Source organism: Lepisma saccharinum, chromosome 4, assembly GCF_977018435.1.
Source record: "Lepisma saccharinum chromosome 4, izLepSacc3.1, whole genome shotgun sequence".
Taxonomy (NCBI): domain Eukaryota; kingdom Metazoa; phylum Arthropoda; class Insecta; order Zygentoma; family Lepismatidae; genus Lepisma; species Lepisma saccharinum.
In genome coordinates, this window is record NC_139232.1 from 68,449,087 (window position 1) to 68,476,996 (window position 27,910).

The 27,910-nt window shown below is 38.0% G+C and overlaps 1 protein-coding gene and 1 pseudogene across 1 annotated transcript in view; one reads left to right on the plus strand and one right to left on the minus strand.

The window, feature by feature from the left end:
- The window catches only part of Epac (Exchange protein directly activated by cAMP), a 666,691-nt gene that overhangs the window by 224,076 nt on the left and 414,705 nt on the right, over positions 1–27,910 (plus strand). The gene's annotated exons all lie outside the window — the stretch shown is intronic.
- On the minus strand, positions 24,417–26,460 carry LOC145986553 (NADP-dependent malic enzyme pseudogene; annotated as a pseudogene).

A 27,910-nucleotide genomic window follows, 5' to 3' on the forward strand; every position in this document is an offset into this window, starting at 1 on the left:
TACAATCCCGGTAAGAACAACATCAAATGAGAAATCATTCTCAACTTTGAGGCACTTGAAGACCTATCTTCGAAATACCATTTGCGAAGAAAGATTAAATGGGTTAGCTGCTCTGAACATTCACCGTGATATAAAAGTTACTTGTGACGACATACTGTCAGAACTCGCACAGAAACCTCGATGCCTAAATTTCAGAATTTAAATTGTTGAACTGTGGTACCTTATTTATTACTGTCTTTAAGACATCAAGTAGTCTTAATCTCTTTAATGTTGTTACAATGTTGAGTGTACATATTTTTTGTTTAAAAATTATATTTGAGCAATTAAATATAAAATATTAATAATTTGGAAATATTCAAGCAGGTGCTTTTATATGATGCAATAAAAACATGAAGCATCCATAGCAAATACATTGATTGCGTTCATTGGGGGTAAAATCCAAGTATATTAATTATCTAATTTATTACAAGAAATTTGACCTGTGAACTGGAAAATGTGTTAGATTCATAACCCCCCCCCTTACGAAAATCCTGGGCACGCGCCTGTTGTAGAAATCTTCCCTTGCATAATTGTATACAGTAACTGGATTTGATTTAACACAAGGTAAAAGGTAAAGTGTTCCCCTGTGCATAGCACCACGCCATGAAGGCGTATAGGGGGTGTGGGGGTAACGCCCCACACTTTCTTGATCCGGTCGTGAGTGGGGGTGATGTGATCAGCATCACGCCCCTGACCGCCTTTACCCCCCAGGGTTTCGCCCAGGTACCCATGTTATTCGACGCTGGGTAGGCGCCGGGGCCGCTTCCACCGTTAGAAAAGTTCCCGGATTTGAACCGGCCGGGGATCGAACCCGGGACCTTGAGCATGGTAGTCAGACGCGTTACCGACTGAGCCACATTTAACACAAGGAACCTTTTTGTTTACAAAGACCTGGATAAGTAGTGACGGATGGTGGTGGTCTTCCTCAAGCAACGGGTGTAAATTTCTAACAAGGGTCATGCTATCCCTTATATTTGTCAATAATAAAACAAGGGCTTTCCCATTTTTATTTTTTAAGTGATTAACGGATTTGAGATTGCCCATTGATAAAAAGTTAACAAGAGAGGTACTTATAGGTCCACCTTCCAATAAATCAAATTGATCATCTATTATTGTGGTAATATTAAAATCACCAAGAATAATTACTTTGAAGCTATGCCGGTTAGTAATCTCCTCAACAAATACAAAAAATCCTGATACTTCTTAATTGGTGATTTTGGTGGAAAATATACGGATATAAAAAAATAGCTTGTATATTCAAATATAAATTTGATACAACTATTTCTACTGATTTTAAATTCCTCAACAGCATATTTGTTTACTACAGCAACCAAGACAGCTCCCCCTCCCTTATGGACCCGATCTTCACGATAAACATTATACCTTTTATCTATGAACTCTCCATCATATACACCTGCATTTAGCTAAGTTTCCGTTAGTATAATTACATCATAATTTTCGAGTAATATACTAGAGTATAATTTGTGTAGTTTTGTATTTAACCCTCTAACATTCTGGTAGTAAACAGATAGTTCCTTATATTTTTCCATTACATTAATAGGGTAACATCTTGGAGTGATTTCAATAATATAATGTTGGTGTCATTCTTTTTCTTCCTTAACTTAATAGCTCCCGCATGGTCAACCCACAAACACGCATAGTTTTTTTTCATGTTTAATTCTCCTTGCCTGCCCAAGAATGCGCTTTCGGTACGGTGTGAGGCTTTGGTTAACATAAATTGTTTCATTGTTTCATGATCATATTGTCAATGTACTTTAGTTATCAATCAGATATGTGGACTGCAAGTTTTACTTTGATATTCTTTCTAAAATGAGTGAATTATAAAAGTGAAAATTTATTTCAGAAATTCGAAGGAACCATAATTTTGCACAAGGTCGAGAATCATAAGAACGAATCTTTTTTTAGGAGTGGAATCACAAGAACCGAATCCAGAAGTGGAAATGAACCACTTGTTCATTTTGCAACTTTTACTCTTGCAGACTCCAAAATGCACGTAAATTCCAGATGATCTGCAAAATTCCCTGATATTTCCCTGTTTTTTCCTCTGACAAGCCAAATTCCCTGACATTTCCCTGTTTTCCAGGTTTTCCAGACGCGTAGCAACCCTGATTATGGGTCCCGCCATTCTTCGTTTTATTTTTTCTCAATTTAAGTACCTTGGTTCGTAAGATATTAGGCAAGATCGAATCCTGGTCACCTGTTTATGTTCTTAAATGAATTAATCATTGTTATTACTTTACGACTGTTAGGCTTGTTAGTTGATGTTGTTAGTAATTGTATGTTTTATCAGATGTATTAGGTGCGATTATATTAGATATTTTCGTATACTGTAGTAATTATTTAAACGCAAAAGTTATGACACAACTTGCTTCACTGTTTAGTTTCCTTCAAGATGCACGTAGGAACGAATGTGCCTCATTAACCATTGCGTCATTTAAAAACCCTCTACCATTTTCTATTGCCATTAGCTACGCCCACAGTTGCGATTTCCACATGGGTTCTGTAAATTCGATCCTGAGGCCTCGTATTTCCCATGGAGCAGCCTGCATAGCTGATGGACATGTGCGTCATGTAAGAAACGAGCTGCTATTAGGCACGCCTACAGTTTCACATGTACAGTCACCGGAACCTGAAATACACACTTCACAATGCGTTATGTGTGTTGCCTAACTCTACGGAGATGAGCGTACTTCAACAGCAACCTTTCAATAGCGAGTTCGCCCATCGGAGTGGAGTTAGGCAACACACATAACGCATTGTGAAGTGTGTATTTCAGGATCTAGGTGTCCAATTTTTATTGCCGGTGAGTGTACATACGCGACAAAGGCTGATTGACTACACGAGCAGTTTGGCACATTGCGAATAAAACCTGACTTTTAAATCAGTTTCTGTCTCTTGCAAGGCACGCTTGCTTGGTGATTGTCTCTATGAGCAGAATTTGAGACAGAGATTAACTTTTTGAAGTGAAGACTAAATTTTGTACATATTGGTAGTTGAACTTTAACATGTAGGGACATTGAATTATCACTAACGGTTACTTTTCGGAGGGGTGGGTTATATTTCTCTAAAGTGACTCATCAAGGCTGGTCACCTCAAAATGTTTGCAAGTTTTTAAATGGCTCAGTTTTGGATTATTACAAAAATTAGTTAAGTCTCCAGCCCTCCGCGATGGCGCAGTGGTAACTTCGTCGCCTTGTAACCAAGGGGTTCCGGGTTCAATACCCGGCGAAGGCACATGAAACAGTGGTTGGGATCCCACTTTAAACTAACTGTATGTCCAGTGCCAATTAGCCTATCTGTGTATAAAGTGGACTTTAAACAACAAATGAATCATACAGTTGTCTTCACACCTCAAATAAGTCAATATTACTACTTACAACTATATTTGCATTTAGTATACGAGAAAGATTGTCACGTGCCAGTTTCACACGACACAATGAAAGTTGCAAGTAAGAAGTTTCTCGGAATCGACAAGAGATGGCAGCACGCTATGTAAAGAGGAGTGAAGGAAATTATAAAAACTTAGAGCGGAGAAGAGGGATTATATATATTATAGTAAATTGAGAAATATATAAAAGAAGAGTTCAAATACTATAATAGAAGTAGGGGAGACCGGGGTAATTAGAACAGGAAACAGCCTGTAGAAGTTCCACTGTAAATTACTCAGAAAGTTACTGATGGATTTTTTAAAAATTTCTACCATTTCAAAGAACATCTTTTGTATATTTTTGGAAAAAATAATGACCATACCTGCATTGCAAATACTCGTCCAAAAAAAAAAAATTGTCATGACACCATAAAATTGTTCCAATTACCCCATTTGGGGTTAATGGAACATAAGTTAGAAATTTCAACTGAATAGCTTTAGATTGCTGTTGGGGTAATAAGAACATCATATATAAATGTCTCATTTATCCTGCAAATTTGAACACAATAGCTCTACTTCTTCTGGAGTTATCAATGCTTGTTTAAATAAAATCCCAAGTTAACGTCTTTTTTCATAAAGTTCAATTTCCCAGCTGTGAAGCAAACATGTGTGAATGAAAATCAGTGTTCTATGATTTATTTGAAAGGCTACAGGCCATTCTACAATGTAGTAAAGAAAAAACTTCTAATAGTTACATGTACAATCTAGTATATCAATTAGAAAAAGTACAAAAAAGCATCTTTTTTGGAGGAAAACTTACTCCAATTTGTAACAAGTAGTGCTAATACTTCTAAAAACACTTAAGATAACTTACACTAACAGGTTTAACTGTCGTGAAAAACTAATATATACAGAAATTAAGCTTATCAGTCTCAAAAAACAATTATATATGAAACCATAAAATATAGGCTACATGACAAAAGCTACACCAAAGAACACTTGACCCATATTAACATTTGTCAGTTTGGCACCAGTAGATCTACTGATTTGAATGTTTGATTTCTTTTTTGAAAGCTTCATACTTGCTCTTAATGATGTCATACAATGGAAGGGTAAATGGACCGATTCCATTTAACTCCAAAGGTCCGTAAAATATAAACTTCCTATCAATTTCCTCAACATCAGGTCTTCGTGGCCAATCGAACTTGCCAGTTTCTTTTTCCTCCAGAAACTTGATTGTTGCTTTAGACTGGCCATTAGAGATTTTAATAATTCTACCAACATACCACTTTCGCTCGTAATATACAGCGTAGTACTTTTCCAGTTTGAATAGGACTACATCGTCATCCTCTGATTCTATTTTACTATGTATATCACAATATACTTATCTAATGATTACAATTACCGTTTTTTGAATGTTGATACAAAATACCAAGTATGACATTATATTATACATTGTACAATTTTAAAGAGTCGACCTTTGTATATAAACCTTGATGCCAATGCAAATGTACACAATTTCAATAAATTTAATTATAAATTTGAATGTATCATATCTTTCTTGTCTGAAAGAACACATATGATTGAATATATTTGTTTTTCATATTGCCAGTCAAAAATAACTGTTATGACTAAATTATTATAAATATTGCACAAATGTGGAACTTTGAACTTAGCCTAACCATTTTCAAATGTTGTTATGACAATGTATTATTTTTATTGTCATATTCATGGTATTTCAAGATGATGTTCTTATTACCCCATGACTGTTCTAATTACCCCAAGCAAAATCAAGCAAATTACGCAATGTTCTAATAACCCCTTTGGAGAAATTTTTGGGGTAATAAGAACTTTGCTTATAAAAACCAGGCAAAATGCCCATAGACAACCAAACTCACATGAAAAGATGTGTGCCCTAATGTTTTATTATAGGGGTGAAGAAAATTTTGCAAGGGTTCTTTCATTCACATCCAGTATATGCAGAAGCAGAGAAACACCAAACATGCGTCACATCATTTTTTGCAGGTGTATAATAAAAGTCAAATAAAACTTACTTTTGTGTAGTTATTCCAATAACAAATTTTCTGCATGTAGGTTTAGTGTAGGTACATAGGTATGAAATGTTATTACACCAGTCTTTTCGTTTTAAATTATTCTACATTAACATGTTCCAATAACCCCATGTTCTAATTACCCCGGTCTCCCCTAAATAGAATGATATATATATAGTAATTTGAAAGAATTAAGAATATAGCCGCATATGAAACGTTTAAGAAAGTTATTAAACGAGCAAATGAATTCAGAAATATATCTCAATTTCTTTTTGATTCTCTGACGAGGAGAACATCGTCAGCTTTTGCATTTGTCCGTTCCCCGGTGGCGCTGTGTCAAATTAGACGCCCCGAAGCACTTTACGGTTGCGCTTCTTTTTAGTCGCACTGGGCCATTGGCAGCGCTCGTTATTAGCGATCCTGGTTATTCCCCTTTGATCGTCAAATAGGAGGTGGCGCTATTGTCAGTTTAGTCGACCCTACTCTTTCTACAAGTATAGCTTGTATTGTTTGACAAAGAAGCGGGGGGAAAGCGAGCACATAAATAAGATTACGCTTTAATAAAAGAAGAAGAAATTCAAAGTAAAAGAAGAAGAAGCCATTTCTATATTAAAAGAAGAAGAAGCCTTTTAGAAGAAGAAGAAGCCTTTTAGAAGAAGAAGAAGCCTTTTAGAAGAAGAAGAAGCCTTTTAAAAGAAGAAGAAGCCGTTTCCATAAGAAAAGAAGAAGCTTTTTCCATATTAAAAGAAGAAGAAGCCTTTTAAAAGAAGAAGAAGCCATTTAAAAGAAGAAGAAGCCTTTTCGATTATACAAATACATATATTTTCTCTGTATTTTGTTAAGTTCTCAGAATATAGATCCGCATTTTACTATATCCTCTTGGCTATAAAACGCTTTCTTATTTGGAATTCTCAAACAAAGAACCTATCCCCCTGAGATTAAGATATCTGTAGCCGTGGTAAATAACATTTAAGTACGTACCCACAAGGGGCGTAGCAAGATGATTGTTATATTTGATAAACGAATGTATAGTGAACCTTCTTCACGTTTCTGCAATGTTTACTTTAGGAGATAGCATGTGTCGGAAAAGCAAAAATCTGTGCCAACAATTCCTGGGCGCTCCTACCTCGTATAATTTGAATTATTTTGCGTTTACAATGTGCATAAATATAATTTTTGCCTGTGAAACTTCAAATTTGTTGCTGCATACAAACTGTTGGTGTACATTACACAATAAAAATAACTAAATATTGAAATTATCAAAAAACATTTTTCCTCCCTGTTGACTTCACGATAAATACGACGAGTTGGCAACCCTTAGGACTATTCGTTACATATCTCTCCCCTTTCAGGGCAGACTCAGACGAGCGTGCACGAACTTAATGATGATGCTTTAATGCTGCATTACTTCTTTTTTTATCCGCTAGAGGCAGGGCGAGCCGTGATTCAATCTTATATCGTAGGAGGTAGGTTCCGGGGCAGGTAATTCGCGAAGTTTTCCCATTGAACAGGAGTTACTTTCTTTTGTGTAATGATAGCCCGGAAACTAAAAATCTGACCTGGCATGCTACTCTTCCTAATGACGCAGCATGAAGTCTGTGTGGAAAGGTGGGGGTACTGTTATCCTCTTTCTGAAATCTGACTCTTGTTTTCATTAAGCCTTAGGGGCAAAGAATAGCTCCGAACAAAGGTAGGGTTATGCGTTACTTTGTACTCGTTAATTAAAAAGAGGGATATCCTTTCTACGGTTAAAATGAAAAAAAAATGTTGTTGTTCTTGCTATTATTATTATTTTGAAAGTCTACATTTTTGTTTTTGTATCTAGCATCCGTCCTATACTGCAAGATCGGGGCCGGGGGAGGTGAGGCACATTCGTCTTCCAATGTACACAAAATCTACAGTTTGTAACGATGTGACGCAATTCTTGTAAATTGTGGTTAGCTACCAACGTTTGTGTTTCAATCTGGACGATGATCTTTACATTATTTGCCATTTGCATGCTGTTCACTGTTACTAAGAAAAATGAATTAATGTCATTTAATTATTATTATCGTGTTATGTTCTCTGTTCCATGTGATATAAGTAACTATTTGCTTAATTTGCTACAAAGGGTAAATATTTTAAACGAAGATTAAAGTTGGAAATGTGGCATTTGCCTGGCAAATACATTGGAAGATTACACGTTAAGTTAAAGAAGATCTGATCTGATGACGAATTGTGAGATCAAGTGAATCTAACCCGCGAAAGTTCACATAAAAGTGTTGCATTATCCACATATCAAAAAAGAGCACAAAGTGAAAACTTGAAATGGAGCACAGAAATGCTTATATCTTGATGTGATAGTTCATTTATGGTTCGTAATTACTAAAATCTTGAGATTTTTACTTCAAGGAGGTTGAAATTGCTCATTTTCAGTTAGAAATGCAAGTTATCCAATGTGCAATCCGAGGCCACGCTTCAGCATTTCAGATCTGCAGAATGAATGTTTTGTGCCAATCTTTTACACAATTAGTGCTACACGTTAAACAAAATAACGTGGAAAGGCAAGTTTTTAAACTGAAAAGTTGATAAAACAGTATATTTTGATTCCTATTTCAAGCTTAAAAACAATAGAAAGTGTATATTCTATTCATAACTCACATCTTTCACATCTTTTAGGTAAGTTCACAGACATGGAGAAATGCATGCTTCAATGCAAAAGCGGGGTCCTACATTTCGTATCAGATAATTGTCTGATGTTAGAAACAAGAAAAGTGTGATTTTTTTATGAAGTAGAGTGCACGACGGATCAGGCATTTTGCATTTCTCTTCTGTCTGTGGTTGATTAATCCATACATGCTGTGAAATACGAAACGTTCCACAAAATGCATCACTACAAATATTCATAATTTTCAGTATCAAATACCAAGCAAATTAATCATGCGAAGGAAAATTTGTCATATTTCAACTTCGATTTCAATGTTCGTTACGAGCAATTAACACAGAATGAACTTTTTCATTCATGAATCTTCGTTTAAGCAGAGCATTACACACTTCTCCTATGTGAGATTTGAAGATTTGTTCTCACGATACGTCACGAGCAAGGAAAAAAACAATTGAAGCACTCCTTAGCTACCGACCGGGGTTGATTAATACGTACTTAAACTCAATTTGTACCAATACATTTTCAATTTTGCTACTGTGGTAGCGCTAACTGGTGGTTGGACAAAACATCACGCCATGTTTACGCCATTAAATGCTCCTTCATGTTCCACGGTATCGTGGTTATGTCTTTTCTTTCAAATTTAACAGAAGGATTTACTACCTTTATCTATTCCACTAAAAATCAGTTCGTAAACTATTACAAGATAAATTATTATTATTTTAACTGCATTTATATTGGAGATAGGCATGACAGAGATGAATTGAATGACCTACTGGCTAATGAAATTTAGAAAAAAAAAATATCAAGTTTTATATATCTTGAGCCAAGTCACCAAAAATGTCAAGAAATTTTTGTCTCAGTTCATCGTTCTGAGAAGAAAGACTATAAAATTACGAAAAATAAGTCATGTGGAACTTACTGCTGCCATTTTTACGAGCGACGAAAGTTTACCATGAAGTTATATCACGAATGACCTTGTGCTACAGTACATGTACTAAACAAAGGGCTTCTACAATTAGTTTATTTCTCCTTGTTGATTTAGAGAGATCTGCCATGAATCCGTGACTGATAGTATTAGTATTGCTCCTCGGAGTTTAATTTAGTTTTCTCATAATAAAGGAAAATTGAGTTGTGGAGTTTACTGATTGATCTGCATCGCAAGCTTGCGATATGGAAATACTTTATGTAAATGTGTGTGTGTGCGTGTGTTAACAGATAGGAAACATAGAATGATTCATATGAAATTTGCGTATCTGGAGATAAGGATTGACGTCATGCAAAGTTGGCGTCATATACGGAAACTTGAAGTATATCAAATCGAATATGATGCATTTCAAGTGCATCGAATGACATTGTTAAGTCTGCCATTCACGTCCTTTTAAAACTGGTGTGTCTAAATTCAGCAATTTCATTTGGTATGATTGAAGTGAAACGGAATACATAATGCAGTTTCGATTCATCCAACGGACTGTAATTAGAATGTTTCTGTGCTATTTGTACGCTTTTATTCCTGTCTAAACGTATTTCTATACATATTACAAACCCTGTTTGTACTTTGAACAACGATGGTTACCAACCAGCTCTCTAAACTTGATGAAAAGCCATCATTGTTTCCGGGAACATAACCAATCATAATGTGGTCGTCTGTTTCCATTTAGTCAGACCCAGAAGGTGTTGTTTTTATTTGGCATTTTTATAGCTTATCTTTGCCTACTGGCACTTTTTTTCAGTATTTTCGCATGCATTATTGCATTTTAATATTTTCTTAGGTTATGTAACCGAATTTGCTACATCACGGTTGTGTTATACATTTTAATAATTCTTGCATCCCCAAAAATTCTACAACGGAAAGTCAACTTTTTGCTTCTGTTTAAGCAAACGTCAAAAAAAGGAAGCAGCGCGTTACAGTGCTTGGTCACATGCAACTCTAGCGATAAGAAGGAGTTTAAGAGACTACGTTTTACAGGCAGTTGCGACTGAAAAGTACAATTATTTAACACTTCACTTTCCCCATCTTTAAAGAATTTCACCGTCGGAGCTTTGTAATAAAGAGGTTCCGGGTTCGAAACACGGGGGAGGCACATAGTAGTTCGCAACCCTTCGTAGGTTTAGTCCCGATTAGCCTATCCGTGCATAAAGTGGACTTAAAAGAGTAACACAAAACTCCTCCTCTTTGCTTCAGCACTTCAAATCACCAAACCTCCAGTTGTGACGATTTATTCAAGAACTGACACACGAACCGCGATTTTTTTGCCATGTAAGAAATTGAAGCTAACATTGTCATTCCCAAGGTCTAATATATAGGTCATTATATTTTTAATTGCAAGGTTATTCTATAGGCTGTTTTTTTTTAATTGTACTACATTAATCCGTGCCGTAAATGCTATATTGACTCCAACTTACAATAATAACAATAAGGATAGGAAAATTTAATTAATAAAATAAATAACTCTATCATTGAACTGTGCTTGAAAGGCCTAGATCCATACCCCCTCCTCCCCTTCCCTAGTCACGCCCGAAGAGAAATTGAGCCCGGCAATACACTTCCATTTCCCTTAGCTCTAACAAGCATTCCGCCTTGCAAGTTGACTGTAACAAGACAGGTACTTAGCGGCTGACAGAAAAGACTCGGCGGGTAGCGAACTCAGCCTCCTCCCAAGTAAAAGGGTTTTAATTAAGCCACCCAGTCCGCTTCCTACTCCGAACGAGGGGATGGAAGTGGCTAATTGTGTTGAATCGAAAAGGCCTTTACGATGGGTAATCGTCCTTGCGAGGAGCGTTACAGTGGGGACACGGTACAAAGGATGCGGGAAGGGCCCGAAAACGGCAGCCATGGATCCTGTGTTTCTGGAGCTACTCACGTGAACTCGTCTCTTCAAACATGGTCGGGAAAGGGAATGCTTTCTTGTTTATGTTAATTATCCCCTTGCGCACCCTTTATTTTTCCCCCGTGTTCATTTCAAAGTATGCCAAATTTGAGACGAAAATTCCAGTTTCAGATTGCCAGTGGTATCGGACGAAGTGATGCAGGAGTAACAATTCCGCTGTTGTTTTGTAATCGAGAGTTCCTGGATTCGATTCCCGTTGGAGTACATTTCACTTGTTAGAATCACTATTTGAATTTCGCCTTGAAGTTTTTGGTCTTGGGTTCGGATCCCACTTGAAACTGTAGGTCCAGTCCCGATTAGCCTTTATGTGCATAAAGTGCACTTCAAAACGAACTCAAATGAAATCAAACCTTGAAATTTTGTTGTAAGTCCACTTTATGCACAGATAAGCTATTAGGAACTGGGTCTACAGCGGGATCCAAACCGCTATGTGCCTTCTGCGTGGATCGAATCCGGGATCCTTTGATTACAAGGTGATGACTAAGCCATCGGGAAGGCTCGAATCGTACTTTAAACTCAGGGTCAAGTCTCAATCCATGAAGTGAACTAGATTTATATTTCTCTTAATTTACCTCACTTTTTACAGCTAGAGGCTAAACGGGGCGATGAGCCGGAATGGTGAAATGGAATTGATGGGCAGTCACAAAGAAATCCACATGCCCGTGCATGGACTTGAACCCGGCCATTTCTTAATTTTCAATTAATCTTGTGTTAACCCTAGCTTACCCGTGCCGTGTGAAAAACTAACTTACCATCTGTGTGTTGAGGGTAGGGGTCTCGCAGGCCCACACTTTTTTATTATTAAAATTCAAGAAACCATTTTGTTATTGAATCATGATTCCTTTGTTGTTTATGTTGTACTTATATGTGAATTATAATAATTACAAAAATTACCATCATAAATAAAAAAACAATAACCAATTATTGCACAAGTGTCACTAACATATATTGTCATTCACTAAACAAAAAAATCATTTAAATTTTTCATATTTCTATTTTATATAGCTGAAATTATGTAGTAATTATAGTAATTACAAATATTACCATCTTTACCAACCGGTTGTACACGGTCACTGGCATGACTGTCATGAAGAATACGCATCCAAAGAGGTGCCAAATGAATTTTGCCTTCTATGTTCGTTAAGTTTATGTTTTATGAACAAAAGTAAACAGAAACATTGGGAACAACCTAGGGAACAAAGTAATTTATATTCATTTTTTAATAAAAATAATCACAGTTGAAAAATCGAAAAACAAGAGGTCCTGGACATGGAAGCCCCTCCCCACCCCTCGCCATCCCCTCGGATAAGCTAGGCATAATGACGACGATGAGGATGAATGACGAAATATACGATGTGACAAACATGCTTATAGTATGCCTTAATCAGGATTCGACTCTGGGGGATGGAGGGGTGTAAGGGGGCGCCCTTCTGGTAAGGTACACCAAAGTCAACCACACTTCCAAGTAGTACACTCCAGCAACTGCTTCTTGCAGGACAGTGAGGCTATGGCGGCTGGACCCACGGCTAATCCTTTGTGGGGTAGTGTTGTCCTGTGTTTGTCCTTCAGTGTGCTGAGTACCCCTTTACAGCCTCAGCTATTATCCTAGGTAATGATCAAAAAAACGGATTAATATGTAAATATATATTTAAATATGAAGTTGAAATTGAATATTTTCTTTTATCTTTGCGCATCATGGCAAGTAGACTCCAATAATTGAGTTTTTATTTTCCATATTTGTATATATATATTAGGTTTTGGCTAATGTTTTATCGGGTGAATTTCTTGCGAATAACTGACAAAGTCCGAAGCAACGTTAAACAAAAGAAAATCTACGACCTTTTTTATAATCTCAAAATGTATTAGTTACAAGTTTTCTAACATTCGAACAATAACGTTTTTTTTCCCAATTTTACACCTCTCGACTATTTGCTTTTGCTATTTTAAAACACTTGAAAGTTCTGTTTATTTACAATTGTTGTCAACAATAGAGAATGAGGGCTCAAGCATCGGTTCCTGGTTGTTACAAAGATTGTTTTGGCAATGTTTGAAGGGAGTCCGAAGTCGAGCAGCCCAGTGCTAACCCCAACCTCGCTACTATGGTTGCGCACCCCACAGCAGCGCCAGAAGCAACGATTTTGTGGCACTGGTACGAATTCGCTTCTGGTTTCTCTTCAAGACAGCCATGACAGCAGCGCCAGAAGCAACGATTTTGTGGCACTGGTACGAATTCGCTTCTGGTTTCTCTTCAAGACAGCCATGACAGCAGCGCCAGAAGCAACGATTTTGTGGCACTGGTACGAATTCGCTTCTGGTTTCTCTTCAAGACAGCCATGACAGCAGCGCCAGAAGCAACGATTTTGTGGCACTGGTACGAATTCGCTTCTGGTTTCTCTTCAAGACAGCCATGACAGCAGCGCCAGAAGCAACGATTTTGTGGCACTGGTACGAATTCGCTTCTGGTTTCTCTTCAAGACAGCCATGACAGCAGCGCCAGAAGCAACGATTTTGTGGCACTGGTACGAATTCGCTTCTGGTTTCTCTTCAAGACAGCCATGACAGCAGCGCCAGAAGCAACGATTTTGTGGCACTGGTACGAATTCGCTTCTGGTTTCTCTTCAAGACAGCCATGACAGCAGCGCCAGAAGCAACGATTTTGTGGCACTGGTACGAATTCGCTTCTGGTTTCTCTTCAAGACAGCCATGACAGCAGCGCCAGAAGCAACGATTTTGTGGCACTGGTACGAATTCGCTTCTGGTTTCTCTTCAAGACAGCCATGACAGCAGCGCCAGAAGCAACGATTTTGTGGCACTGGTACGAATTCGCTTCTGGTTTCTCTTCAAGACAGCCATGACAGCAGCGCCAGAAGCAACGATTTTGTGGCACTGGTACGAATTCGCTTCTGGTTTCTCTTCAAGACAGTCACGGTTATAGTTACAATGCCGAGCCTGTATTTTAGGTAGCTCGTGTAGTCTTTTACTGTATATTATTAAAAAGGTATTTTTTTACAATTTGAACTCCATATTTTGGTGAAACTAACTAATTATGTATTTACATATTAAGCACATTTTTACTACATATAGATCTTAGTTCTCAGAGACAGTATAGTTCTAGTTCTTGTTAATTGATAAATGAATAAATAAGTATTTCTAATTGAGTAAGAAAGTTTTTTAAAAGACATATTGCATTTTCTTGTTAGAGCCTGTCCTCAATTTTGTTAGTTAAGGGGATTATCCCCGTATTGCGTGACAGGCAAAAATAGCCAACGTGGTGACGTGCCCATACTATAAAAATCAACCAATTGATTCTGGGACTCCTGCAAAATACTCTAATCCCTCCGCCACAGAAGTCAGCTCAACGTAATATATCCAAGTACAAAATAATATTTAGCACATGAATTTGTGACATGGAAATACATTTTTTTATCGTCGCTTTTTTTATTGTTTTTATTATATATAAAGGTAATTCTGATACTCCTGAATAATCTCAAACTCTTGAATGTTCGAAAGTTTCGTCCGAAGTTCGAAATATTCTCGTAAACTTTCACAGTGTCGATTTATCAGTACGCAGATGAGGGGCCAAGGTAGCTGTAAAGTTACATTGGACTGTCCCGGACGCTAACCGCAAAGTGCAGTGAGCTTTTTGCAGCAGAGACTCGAAGTTGCAGCCAACTAACTGCAGCTAGCACCGCACTTTGTGAAAGAATTTTCACCACATTCCGGCACGAAACTCTCATCAGAGTTAGACTTCGCTTCATGGTACGAACTACCTACTTTGAATTCTTGTTTGTTGCGCGACAGTAAAGGTGTTCAAGGCCACGAAATGCAGCTGATTCTAACACGTAAGACGCAGAGGTGGGCGTCCAATCCCGGGAGGGGGTCCCGCAAAAACAATCTTCTTCTAAAAATATTACCCTGCTAAAATTTTCCGAATGTTGATTAATTTAGTTTATTTTACTTCGAATTTTTGCCACTTTTGGCTAATCGCGAAGACGAGGATGAGCGAGTGTATGATGAAACTGATGAAGGGACAGTCACAGGCCGGGATTTGAACTCGGGACCCCTGGCGCCGTGGTAGCGCTCTGTGATAGCCACCCCGCGAGGTTGACAATTTTCCGAAGGAGAGCGTTCCTTTGTTATACATAACAAAAAAGATAGTTGTTTAAACATCAAATATATGTTATCTCGTCTCTGGTCCTTAAACAAATGTATCGTGAGAACAAGAATGATCTGTCTACATGCACGCAGGTACTACTTGATTGCGAATCTTCGTGGCGAAGCGGTTAGCACATCGCGCTACGACGCGAGTGGTCCAGTGTTCGAATCACTGTCGGGGCATGGATGTTCTTTGTGAGTGTCCCTGCATCAGTTTCATCACTCGTCCTTATCGTCGCGATTAGCTAAGAGTTGCAGAAAAGCAACGCTCAATAACAAATCAAAATCGTGATTGATTTAGTTTATTTCACGTAGCTTTTTCCACTTCTGGCTAATCGCGAACATAGGGATGAATGGTGATGAGAAGCAAGAATAAGCTAAAAAAAAATAAAAAATACCTAAAAAATAATTGAGGGGTCTAGTGAGAGAGGGAGCTATGCCACAAATCTTGAAAATTTTATTTTTTGCCATTTTCAGTCTTCTCCTACCATCTGTCATCTATCATGTGAACTACAACCATGTGGCATAGCTCCCGCTTGTTCTGCAGCAGATTTTCTGAGTTCTTGAATACGTCCTCATCAGCATTTTGAGTGAGAGAAGGAGCTATGCCACTTACTGATGGTGTCTGCAATAGGAGTGGCAGAGGTTGTGTTGCAGTAACCGGTGCTAGATTTAATATCAGCCCTGAAGTTAAAAGATCTCATGGCAATAATGCCTCATATTCCTCCAGTTTTTCATGGTGTTTACCAAACACTAAAATCCACAGAAACAATGGACAGTGAAGATCCTCCAAAAGACATATGAAGCTGTCTTTATGTAGATCATATGTAACCCTGTGAACATGATTTACACTCAGGCAAAAGTATTTAAGCCTTGTTCAAAGTTCTTGATGTGGTAGATTGATTTTTCCACATGGGTATACTACAACAATATACCATTCATGTTCATAATAAATGGTAATTATATTGAAATTCATATTTTTCCTTTTGAATAATTTACCTAACAATACGTTCAGGAAAAATTACCCTTTGTTATACAAATTATGACTCAAAGCAATGCTTTAGAAAACTCAATTTATTTCCATTTCTTTTCAAAGTGGCATAGCTCCCTCTCTCACTCGACCCCTCAATTTCGCTCTTAAAATGAAGTCTTATTTTTTTTTTCATAAATTACAAGAGACTAGTTGAAAAATTTGATAGAATTTGTTGTTTGGTGGTTTAAACTATCAAGGCAAAGGCAAAAGAGCAATTTGACAGGCACCTACACTGGTCCTCTAGGGCCTTGGACTGGTTACTAAGTTATCCTGATCGGGCTTCTCAGTTAGCATTTAGGGTAAACAAATTGCAGACCCTGACTAGTCACTGGTGTCGGATTTTATACCTTTCATAAGTTAGAAATGAAAGGTTATGGAACTTTCTTTCAATAAAATCTGTTTATTATCGTTTATTCACAGTATACAATAACACTTATCCACTGGCAATCTTGGATTCAAGTTAATTGATTTAGATCTGAGTGCAAATCTATAACGGGTAACACTTCCAAGATTATTCACGGTTGCTTTTTGGTTTCGCAAGAACCCAGAGCCGAGGCAACAGGTTTATGAGAAACTAACCCAAGAAAATTGCAGCGTCCACAAAGGACCAAGCAGTTCTTCCTACGAGGTAGACTTGTGATACCAGCAATCGGGTAAGATAGCCGAAATATATACAGAATTCTGGTTCCTTTTTATACTAAATGGTTGTTTACAAAATACCAAGGAAACTTGGTTGATATTTACACGTATCTATGGATTTACATAATTACTTCATGCAATTTAGATGTTTACAATATTAACATAAAATAATAAAAGTTGTAAATAACATACCTTTCTAATATATTCTAATATATTTTTTCAATGACAAAAACGTTTACATAATTATTAATTTTGTTGTCTTTAAGAAATGCAGATTAATTCTCGAACCTTCTAATCACAGATAATTTATGCAGTCGCAGAGGTTGAGCTCCTGCTTTACAAATGGAAACATGAACAGATTCGACTGGGGGACACATGGTGCCCTTCCAATAGGAAAAATAAAAATATCTTTTTTTTCTTATAATAACAAGTTATTAGCAACATTTTTTTTAGGATTTTTACAATTTTTCATTTTTTCTCATATTTAATTAATGGTTAGTGAATTATTTTTACAGTTTACAATAATAAACTATCAACTCTTTTAGTATAGAACTTTAGTATGGGCTAACACTGCCACAATTAAATGATTAACATAACACAATATGAATTCTTCATAAATCAAAGTACAAATTCATCAAAAACTTCTAATAATAACACTGGTTTTTAATATCCATAATAATTCTTTGGTAAATTTCTCGTAAGGGACAAACGGATTTCGTCAAATTTACAGGAGAAATTACTTACCGAATGCAGTTTCTTTATACTTCTGGAAGTTCGGGAAAGTGTTTTCTCGCATCGTTCATTGAATTTTGATGGTAAATCATCTATTTTTCGATATAAATGTGTGACCGATGCACGGAAGTTCTTGCATCCATTTACTTCCAGGTGGATGTAGCCTGTGTGTGATGACGTAATCCTGGTCAGTGTTTCCAAACACGTGTTTTTGTAACTGAAGAAGATACGTTTCCACAAATGGTTTGTGGGGCTATGTGTCAATGGTTCGTGGGGCTATGCGAGAATGGTGTGTTGGGCTACGCATATTTTTTTCGAAACCAATTTTTAACTATTGTAACCTATAGTGACCCTACCTAACCTAACCTTACCGGAAATGGTTCGTGGGGCTATGTATGAATGGTTTGTGGGGCTATGCGTCAATGGTTTGTGGGCTACGTAGGTATTTTTGGGTGCAGTGGGGTGGAAACACTGCATGCTGAGTACGGTAGTGAAACTGTGATCGCCATTTTGCGTGTTACCGAAGGCAAAAAGAAACGAAGAAAACTTACTCAATATGTCGCAAATAGAGCTTATTTCCGTGAAATAAGCGAAATGCCACCTTCAGCAATGTTTCTCAATGGAGAATACGTAAGTACGAATATTCAAATTAAATAAACTAGCAAATTTCAGTTGTTTGTCCCATACGAGAAATTTACCAATTCTTTTATCACTTTTTCTGGAAATGATTAATCATTTACCAAACTTGTAGTTAGTATTTGACAATTATACATCTTTTATGGCTCTTCATTCTTCGTCATATTTCGGAATTAAGTGAAGGAATCTCGTCTTGATTTTTAGTCGTCGATGCTTGAAAGGTAAATTTAGTGCCAGTGCAGTTTTTCATATTTTTACTTCAAGATTATATAAAATACGCCGCAAGGTTTTTCTGTGCAAGTTATTCACCTCCTTTTAGAGTGGGTCTTGCACAATACAGTAGGCAGTAAGTATCTGAAAATACAGTTTTGTTTTGTGTTCATCAGATTATATATATTTTTAAATGTTGTGATTAATTTTACTTTACAATCACAGATTAGAGCGATAACAGTGGCCAACAAGGGAAACTCAAAGAAAGCTTTGATCAAACTATTTTAAATTTATTTGAAGAAATGAAAATTTTTCACAATTAATTCCACATAGTCCATTACTAAAGATTTCAGTTACAATAATATTGTGCTTTTACATTGACCATATTTATGATTAATGAAATAGTTACTTGCTGAATCATGTTTGTTATGCTAGGAAGTTAATTTAAAATTCAAGAAACTGGGAAGGAGAAAAAAGAAACTTAAAAAAATGATTAAAAATGCTATAAAAACGGCAAGAAAAGACTGACAAATGACCTATAAACAAAAAAAAAAAAAGGCTGGAAAATGCAAAATAAAAACAATGTTTTCTGGTTCTAATTGAAGTGAAACGAACTACTATCAGGTTTAGCATTGTTTTCAAAGCCCGAAAAAAAAGATGATTCGTCAGCAACTTCCTAGCCCTAGTTATAAAATTTGTTACAATTTATTTATTATTAATAAACAATTTTAAAATATAAACAATAACATTTCCTCTCTAAACAATTTAGACGTATATATATATGAGCTTGATATAGGCACACCCTAATAATATTCACCCAGTGGCGGCGATTAGGGGGGGACGAGGGGGCAGTTGCCCCCACTTCTCGCCACTTTTGACCGCGCACTATGCTAAACCTTAGCTACAAGGCATGTATACTATCTTTGCCCCCCGTTTTGGCACTTTGTACCCAGTTTTGGAACCCAATCGCCGCCACTGTTAACCATAAGAATATTGTTTTTATATTTAAATTTATGAGAGTTAGTTGTTGTTTTTTTTACAAAAAAGACTACTTTTGTATGCCTCTCTGTGTGTGTGGTATTAATATAATTCTCAAATCTTTTAACGAATGTAGTGTTTTGACCAATTTTGAATATTGTTCATTTATACAATTAGTGCAAAATGTTATTAAACCAATAGGAGGGGTTTGAAGTTAGGACCCGTTAAAACTTTCTCTTTTCGACGGCTGTGATTCACCGTAAGTTACATCTACAGTATTTTTTATTGTCAATAAGAGAAACTCAAAAAACACCAGATCCAACTTCTAAAATACAAATACCGACTGTTAAAAAACATTTAATGTTAAAGTGAGGGGAGCAGATTGATAGTAAAATGCACTTTACACTCCTGCCACGGGAGAGTACCGAATGCAAACAAATGAAGGGCTAAAAGCTCTGAGGCAGTGGCTTCCCAGCTGTTACGATGTCGTTGTTTTTTTTCAGTTTTCGGCGAAATAACTGTAATTTTACGGACGTCGTTGCCGTTCTAGCTGCCGGTGGTTTCACAGTAAAAATACGATAGAATTTGTTAGTGTGCCACAGTAGACGAGCTTACACTACTTCAGTGCTTGCTTGTATCATATTACGTTTAGTTGGCGATATTTAATTGTGCCAGCCAAGTGTAAGACCATATCCCCATTGCGCCGTAAGTGCATTTCCAACTTCATTTATTTTTAAACGAACAATTACTGACGTTGCATGAGGATGTGAGGAAGCCTCTGGGAGTTTATTTCTCTGCAGAGGAAATTGAATTATTCAATTAACGTGAAACACCATGGGGAAATCTGACTTTTCTTGTAGTTCGTGAATTAACTTCCCATCCCCTCGTGTTCAATTTGCGATTCTTTCCCTCCAATTTTAGATTAATACAGCTTTCAATTTTTAAAACCAACAACGTGCATTAGGGCGATGGCGCGGGGGGGGGGGGGTGGAGGAGTTCATTAAAATCCACCGGAGCTCACAACTTCCAATGCACGAGATGAATTCCCCGAATGCCTTCACAGCCTGTCTCCAGGATCAATTTCACTTCAATTTAAACTGAAATAGAAATGGTACTGAGAGGACAGACATAAGCGAAATTCTCTTCTCGTCATGGCAGCCTAACTCTAACTGTCGTCTGGCTTTGCAATCTCTTCTCTCGATGTTAACAACTTTGTCATGAAGATCTGCTCAGGAAGATCTGCTCAGGAAGGTCTTTGTTGTTTCATTGGTATTATTTGAATTTAAGGTACAGGCAAATTGTCCACCGCTATTTTCATAACTATTTTATTCTACATCCTGTGTTGTTTTAAGGAATGAAACTATGTTGTTTCGAAGCAGGCATTGTTCTCTGCTTATTGAAGCCATTATTTCAAATCATTGTCATCATATTGTGTAATTCAGATCGAAAGAAAATGGTGGTGGACAATTCGCCTACTGTTTCTTTCGCCGTTGGGTGAACTGTTGGACTTTTGTACTTCTCTACAAGCTTGTTCCAAAAATTTTCTCCTTTCAAAACACCACTACATTAATCCAAATTCTAAAAAAATGACATAGGTTTAGAATTCCTGCTCCTATCTACAAGAACGTCAACAATGTGTCGTTGACCTATATGAAAAATCTTCGTGGAAAAACATTCCTTGTGGTGTCCCTCAAGGCACTGTACTCGGCCCCCTCTTATTTGCTCTGTATATAAACGACCTCCCGACGGTGCTTAACTGTTTAAATACCATATCTATGCCGACGATTTTAAGTTATATTTCTCTCCCCCCCGCAAGAAATACTGCATGCAATAGAAATTGTAAACCTTAAACAAATAAGTACTTGGTCTGCACACCATAGCTTACATCTAAACCCGACTAAAACCCAGTGTATTCTTGTAGGTCTCCCTAGAATTTTGAGCAAAATAGATAAATCTAGCCTCCCTAAACGCAACGTAAATGATACGCATCTGCCCTTCTCCACTACTGTTAAGAATCTGGGTGTGATACTCAACCACCATCTCACCTGGGCAGAGCAAGTTAACTCGGTATCTAGAAGAGCTTTCGGTCCAGTAGCGTACGCAGGATTTTATCAAGGGAAGGGGGTTATTTCTAAAACTTTCTCCAAATTCACATTACCATTGTTTTATTATACTTTAATTAAATAATAATAATAATCACAATTAATTAATAATACTTATAATTAATTAATTAGCTGATTTACTACTAATAATACTAGTAATACCACTACTACTATTAAGTACTAGAGATCTACATAAATATAGTATTTACGAAAGCTATAGAACAATATCACTTTCTAGTCATTCGATTTTTATCAAATTCTGGGAGCATTTTTTTTCTTTGTTACGAAATAATTGTTTAGTCAACGAGGTGAGACATTTTAAGTGTGAAGAAAATCCATAAATACAATAAAATAAATTAAAATAATCAAAGTATGGAACTCATCCAAGGGGCTGCGGTGGTCTGGTCGGTAGAGCGTCTGACAACCACGCGAGAGATCCGGGTTCGATTCCCGGAATTGGTTGGAATTTTTCCGGCTTCTTCCCCTCAAAAATGTTCCCGATAATTCACATCTGGATTGTCTCTCTGTTCTTGCCAACAAAACATTTTACAATAGTTAAGCTTATTGTCGTTTGAATAATTGTCTAGTCAACAAGGTGAGACATTTTAAAAGACAGACATTCAAACATGCTGCTGTAAACAATGGGAAGGCGGACTGGTGACTGTTCTTGTCCACCTAGCCTTTGTCTATACATTAGTCGCTTACAACGAACCAAGAACTTTCTTTCTCATTGTTAACACAAAAAAATACATGTTCATTGAACACTGGCGTACGTAGAGGGGTGGCTGATGGGGTTACAGCCCCTACCGAAATTGAGAAAATCAGAATTTTCAAATAAAAATCCGTTAAAAACTTTAAAAAATCAAAATGTGTAAATGCGAAACCTGTTTTAAAGTGAGTCCCGATTACCATTTTTGTCTTTGAATACATTTTTAATAGACAGAAAAGCTCGAAAAATACGAGATATTTTATTATGCATCCTGCCCTCCAAAACGAAGGCATGTGCTATCCACATTTACTATTCCGGCCCATCCCGAAAAAAAAATCCTGCGTACGCCAGCGTATTGAACATTGTTGCAACTGAGATACAAAACAACTTTTCTGATAGTTGCCCTCATATTTTATTTTCAAGAATACTTGTTAATTTTCAAGGCTTTCTCTCTGAAAGACGCATGTGTTTGGATGCTGTGTTTTTCTCCGTACTACTACTAGTAGTAGTAGTAGTAATAGTATTGTCCCAGATCTTTGACTGTGGTAAGTTAGCCATTTAATTTTTTTTTTTCCACAGCATTTTTCATAACATTTTACAAGCTCAAGGGGGGGGTTTAAACTCCGTAAGCCCCCCCCTTGCGTACGCCACTGTTTCGGTGCATTGCATTCACTCTATGGTCTCAAAAACTTTCTCCCTGAACGCATAAAAATTAGACTGGTCCAGTCTCTTGTCTTTTTCATTGTTGACTATTGGGACATTGCTGTCTTGGATGTCAATCACGAGCAAGCTAAACGACTGCAGCGAATCCAAAATGCCGGCATTCGTTTCGTTTTCGATCTAAAATATTCAGAGCATTTGACACCGTCCTTTGCGAAGGTCGAGTGGCTTAATTTAAACGATAAACGTAATTTTCATACGTTAATTTTACCGTACAAAATCCTCCAAATAAAAGACCCGCAATATTTCTATAACCGATTTCAACATCTTTCTGACTTTTACAGCCGCAACACCATATCGTGCGAAATATCTGCTCTCCATTCCACTCCACAAATCCAATTTTTATGCAAATTCTTTTACTGTTACCTCAGCAGGTCTTTGGAACAAGTTGCCACCTGAAATTTATGTGTCTTCCTCAATTGTGACGTTCAAGAATTTGTTAAAGTTACACATATTATATAATGAAAATTAAATGTTTGACTTCCCTAATAAAGTGGCGGGTGCAGAGAATGATAGAAGGACGTAAGACACAAAAATGATTTAACGTAATAGTTAAGATGAATTATCGTCAAAGTATACCGTTTTGGACTGTGTTTAAGTAAGTGTAATGTTATGTATTTGCTTGTACGTGCGTATGTGTACATGTGCGTATGTGTAAGGGCAAAAATGTGTATGTGTGAGTGTGTGTGTGTGTGTGTGTGTGTGTGTGTGTGTGTGTGTGTGTGTGTGCCCGTATTTACAGGTTAGTTTACCATTCTTATATGTATTTCTTCTTTGTATTTTTTTTATTCCTCTGTAATGTTTATATATTTTTCTCTTTCTTTCTTTTTTCAATATTTCAATATTCCACATACAATTCTTTTTGTAAACATGGTCAAGTGGAAGAAAAGGCTCCACAGCCTTAACTTCGCCATGTAAAAGAAGACGAAATAAATAAAATAAATAAATAAATTCCTTGTAGAGCATACGTGTGGTGTGCTTTTGGGCACCATAAGCCTATAGCAATATAACTAAATGTTATGTGTGTCAACAAGCCTAAACATAATTGAACTCTCTATGATTATGCTTGTTTGTTTGATTTGCTTTATTTTACTTCGCCTTTTGTGCCTCTTTTGGCTAATTTGCGAAGATGGGGATGAGTGATGATATGATGAAATTGATGAATAAACACTCACAAACATCCATGTCCAGGCCAGGATTCGAACCCGGGACCCCTAGCGTCATAGTCTATGATTATGCCATAATTTTATTAAGTAATAATAAATTTCAAGGGTACATATTAATTAACTTTAATAGTTTAAAAAAATCAAAGTTATTTGCGAGGAAAGTTGTTCAGATCGGCATAGACTTTTAAAACCTGAATTTACTTGTCCGGTTACTTACGAATGAGAACCACTGTCATAGACTCAGTGACTATATCAACCTGTAAAGAAAAGTATTTTATCTGAAAAAATATGATATTCATCTAACAGGTTTAATTTAGAATGTTTATTTCATTATTATTTTAATAACTTTTTTTGTACAAATTACCCAACACATGGAGTATTACAAAACATAAACAACTTGTCAACATATTTCTTCAACTTGCTTCGATTTGGAGAAGAGCAGTTCGTCTTTTGGTTCCGATTAAGTGGGTCTAAACCCTTGGCCAACCGTAGACTTTCGGCAAAGCAGGAGTATATTGATAGTTATACAGTTTATCCTTGATAAATTTCTCTATGTCATCCGGCACCGGGTACATCGATGCTCTGGACTTGTTGTAGGCGTGTTCAACAACCTTGATGGCAATTTTAATTGAACAATTTCGTATCTCGCTTATCCGGGGATACACCCGACCGCGGTCAATGTCGTCGGAGGTCACAAGGCTCGCCAATGTATGGGCAGCTACCAGGAAGACTTCGTCGCTGATGTGACGCTTTCCAGCACAAAGAACACCCAAAGCAACTCCTGGAAATATGTACGCGTTGTTCCCTTGTCCAGTTTCCCATATTTTCCCGCCGTACGCTACGGGAGGGAAAGGCGACCCGCTGGCGAATATCACCCTTCCCTCCGTATGGTCGTAGGCAGCCTGCGCCGTGCATTCCGCTTTGCTTGTCGGATTGCTCAGAGCGAAGATGATCGGGCGTTTGTTGAAGCTGGCCATAGCGTGCAAAATGGCTGGAGTGAATGCTCCAGACACCGCAGCAGCACCAATGAGAACGCTTGGTTTCACTAAGTTAACAATTTCTTCAAAGTTCGTCATCTCCTTGTGTTCCTTCGCGTACAATTCTTTCTCGCCACCCAAGTCTCCACCTGCTCGACCTTTAGCGAGAAGTCCTTTAATGTCCACCATCCAAATTTTCTTCCTGGCTTCTTCTGCGGAAATCCCTTCCGCGCCCATGGCGGCCACGCACAGGTTGGCAATGCCCAGGGCAGCCTCGCCGGCGCCTTGGAAGAGGAAAGTGTGATCCGACAACTTGCCTTTGGTGATTTGGAGCGACGCCAGCAAACCAGCAACCACGACGCCAGCCGTACCCTGAATGTCGTCGTTGAAGGTGCAATATGATTTCCTGTACTTGTCCAGGAAACGGAACGCATTATGGTTCCCGAAGTCTTCGAATTGAATCAGGGTCTTCGGTCCAAATTTCCTCACGACGGCGTCCATGAACTCGTCGATAAATTCGTCGTACACTCTTCCCGTGACGCGCTCGTGCCTCAACCCAATGTAGAGGTGGTCCTCCAGTAGTTCCTTATTGTTCGTCCCGACATCCAGCGTTATCGGGAGGCAGATGTGGGGCTTGACCCCACCTAATGCGGTGTACAGCACCAACTTTCCAACCGGAATGCCCATTCCGTACGCTCCGAGATCCCCAAGTCCCAAAATTCTCTCCCCGTCCGTCACGACTATCGCTCTAACATCCGGCTCGGGCCAGTTTTGGAGAACCTCGTACACGTGTCCCTTGTCGTGTATTGTGATGAAAAGACCTCTTGGTCGACGATAAATCAAGCCAAATTTCTGACAGGCGAGACCCACCGTGGGCGTGTACACAATCGGCAAGAATTTCTCCACATTTTCCGACAGCAACCGGTAAAAGAGTCTTTCGTTTCGATCCTGTAACGAAACCAAATAAATATACTTGTTCAAGTCTGATTTGTAGCCCTCCACAACCTGCAAGCATTGACTGATTTGTTCCTCTTGGGTTTTGAAGCGTGGGGGAATGATGCCGTGAATACCTAGGATCTGTCTCTCCTCCAATGTAAACGACATACCCTTGTACAGACTGGCGTCCCGTATGAAATCTACGCCGCGTATCATCGCTGGGCACACATTCTCGCCCGTAATTTCGTGGTAGGATCGTCGGCCAAGTGGGTCTCCATCGTTGCAAGGCAAGTATATAAGTTTCTGCAGTGTCCCTAGAATTCTGCGTCTCGCCGTAACACTGCCCACATCAATAGCTATCCTGTGCATGCTTCTATTATAATATCTGCCAAACGCACCAAAACAAATTATATAATATCTCACACGTATCTTAGTTGCTTAATTTCTTTTGGCAATCGTGTCACCATGGTTTTTAGAGTCAGTGAGCCAAGATACTAGCGTTTATTGTTGTGCATACAATTGCACAAAACGTAATTGTAAGTGTACTGACGATCCATAAAAATTGATCCTCCACACGTGAACTTTGAGCGGACAACTCACGATCTTACAATCCGAATTCGAGTCCTTGTGAGTGCCTCCTCATCAACTTCAGTTTCATCGTCGCGATTATTCAAAACTGGCAGAAAATCGGCTCAAAATACTTATTTTGTGCGCTGGTTTTTCAATTAAACATTCGAATATAATAATAGGTGGATACTAATATCATTGCGTACACGAAATTTACCTTTTCTTCTCAATGTACCCTCAGCCGCAATAAAAATGGGATACCTATATACTGAAATACTCGCTTTTCTGTGTGGCGCTTTGTGTGTTGCCTAAATCTACGGCAAGTTAATATTGAAGCTTGCTATTGAAGTTCTCTCATCGCCGTAGAATTAACCGGGGCTCCCACTTAGCCAAGTGGTTAGCGTCTTTACCTTTGGTGAGAGCGGTCACGGGTTCGATTCCCGGTGGATGGTGCCCCAAATTGGAAGCTACAATTTGGAAGCTACTTCAAAAAGTAGCAAACTCCGGTCACGAAAGTCATAAAAACAGCGACGATGGGATCCGATGCGCTGACCACGCGTCACCCAATGAAAAGCCACTCTGGCAGGCCCTGGCCCTGTTGCGCCACGGAGTTTTTAGTTTTAGTAGAATTAAACATGTTACAGCGTGTATATTTTCTGACTATCATGTTTTGTTTACTGTTGTCGTTGCGTTATTGCTGAATTCATAGTTATTGAATTGACGTTGAAGAGTATTCATTATAAGCAATAAAAGAACTAAATATTTGATTTTAAATACCGCAATTTTAAGCAAAATGTGACTATTTATCAGTGAGATACAGCAATTGAGGAGTTGCGGATTGATTGATTGATTTGATGTTTTAAGTCCACTTTATGCACAGTAAGGCTAATCGGAACTGGACCTACAGTTTAAAGTGAGATCCGAACCACTATGTGCCTCCACCGGGTATCGAACCCGGGACCCCCTTATTACCAGGCGACGACGCTACCACTGCGCTATCGGGGAGGCCGGCTTGTAGATTTATTACGGGCATTACTACAGTGTATCGTAGCACTTTACGACGTAAACGTTACAGAGTTGTTCAAAATGACGGCACGACAGCGTCACAAGAAGCTCTATCGCATCCGTTCTATCATCGGTGGAGTCGTTCTGACGATATCACGGGCAGCAAGGACTCTTGCCAGGAGAGGATGCAAGTGGTGTTCCTCAGCTCGGCACCCAATCGTCAGCCGATTGACACGTTCTAACGACTAACTAACTTAGAACGTACGCGTCGTATTATTATACTATTAATATTAACTTAATAATACTCAGCGGTGAACGATGAGACTCGGTGAAGT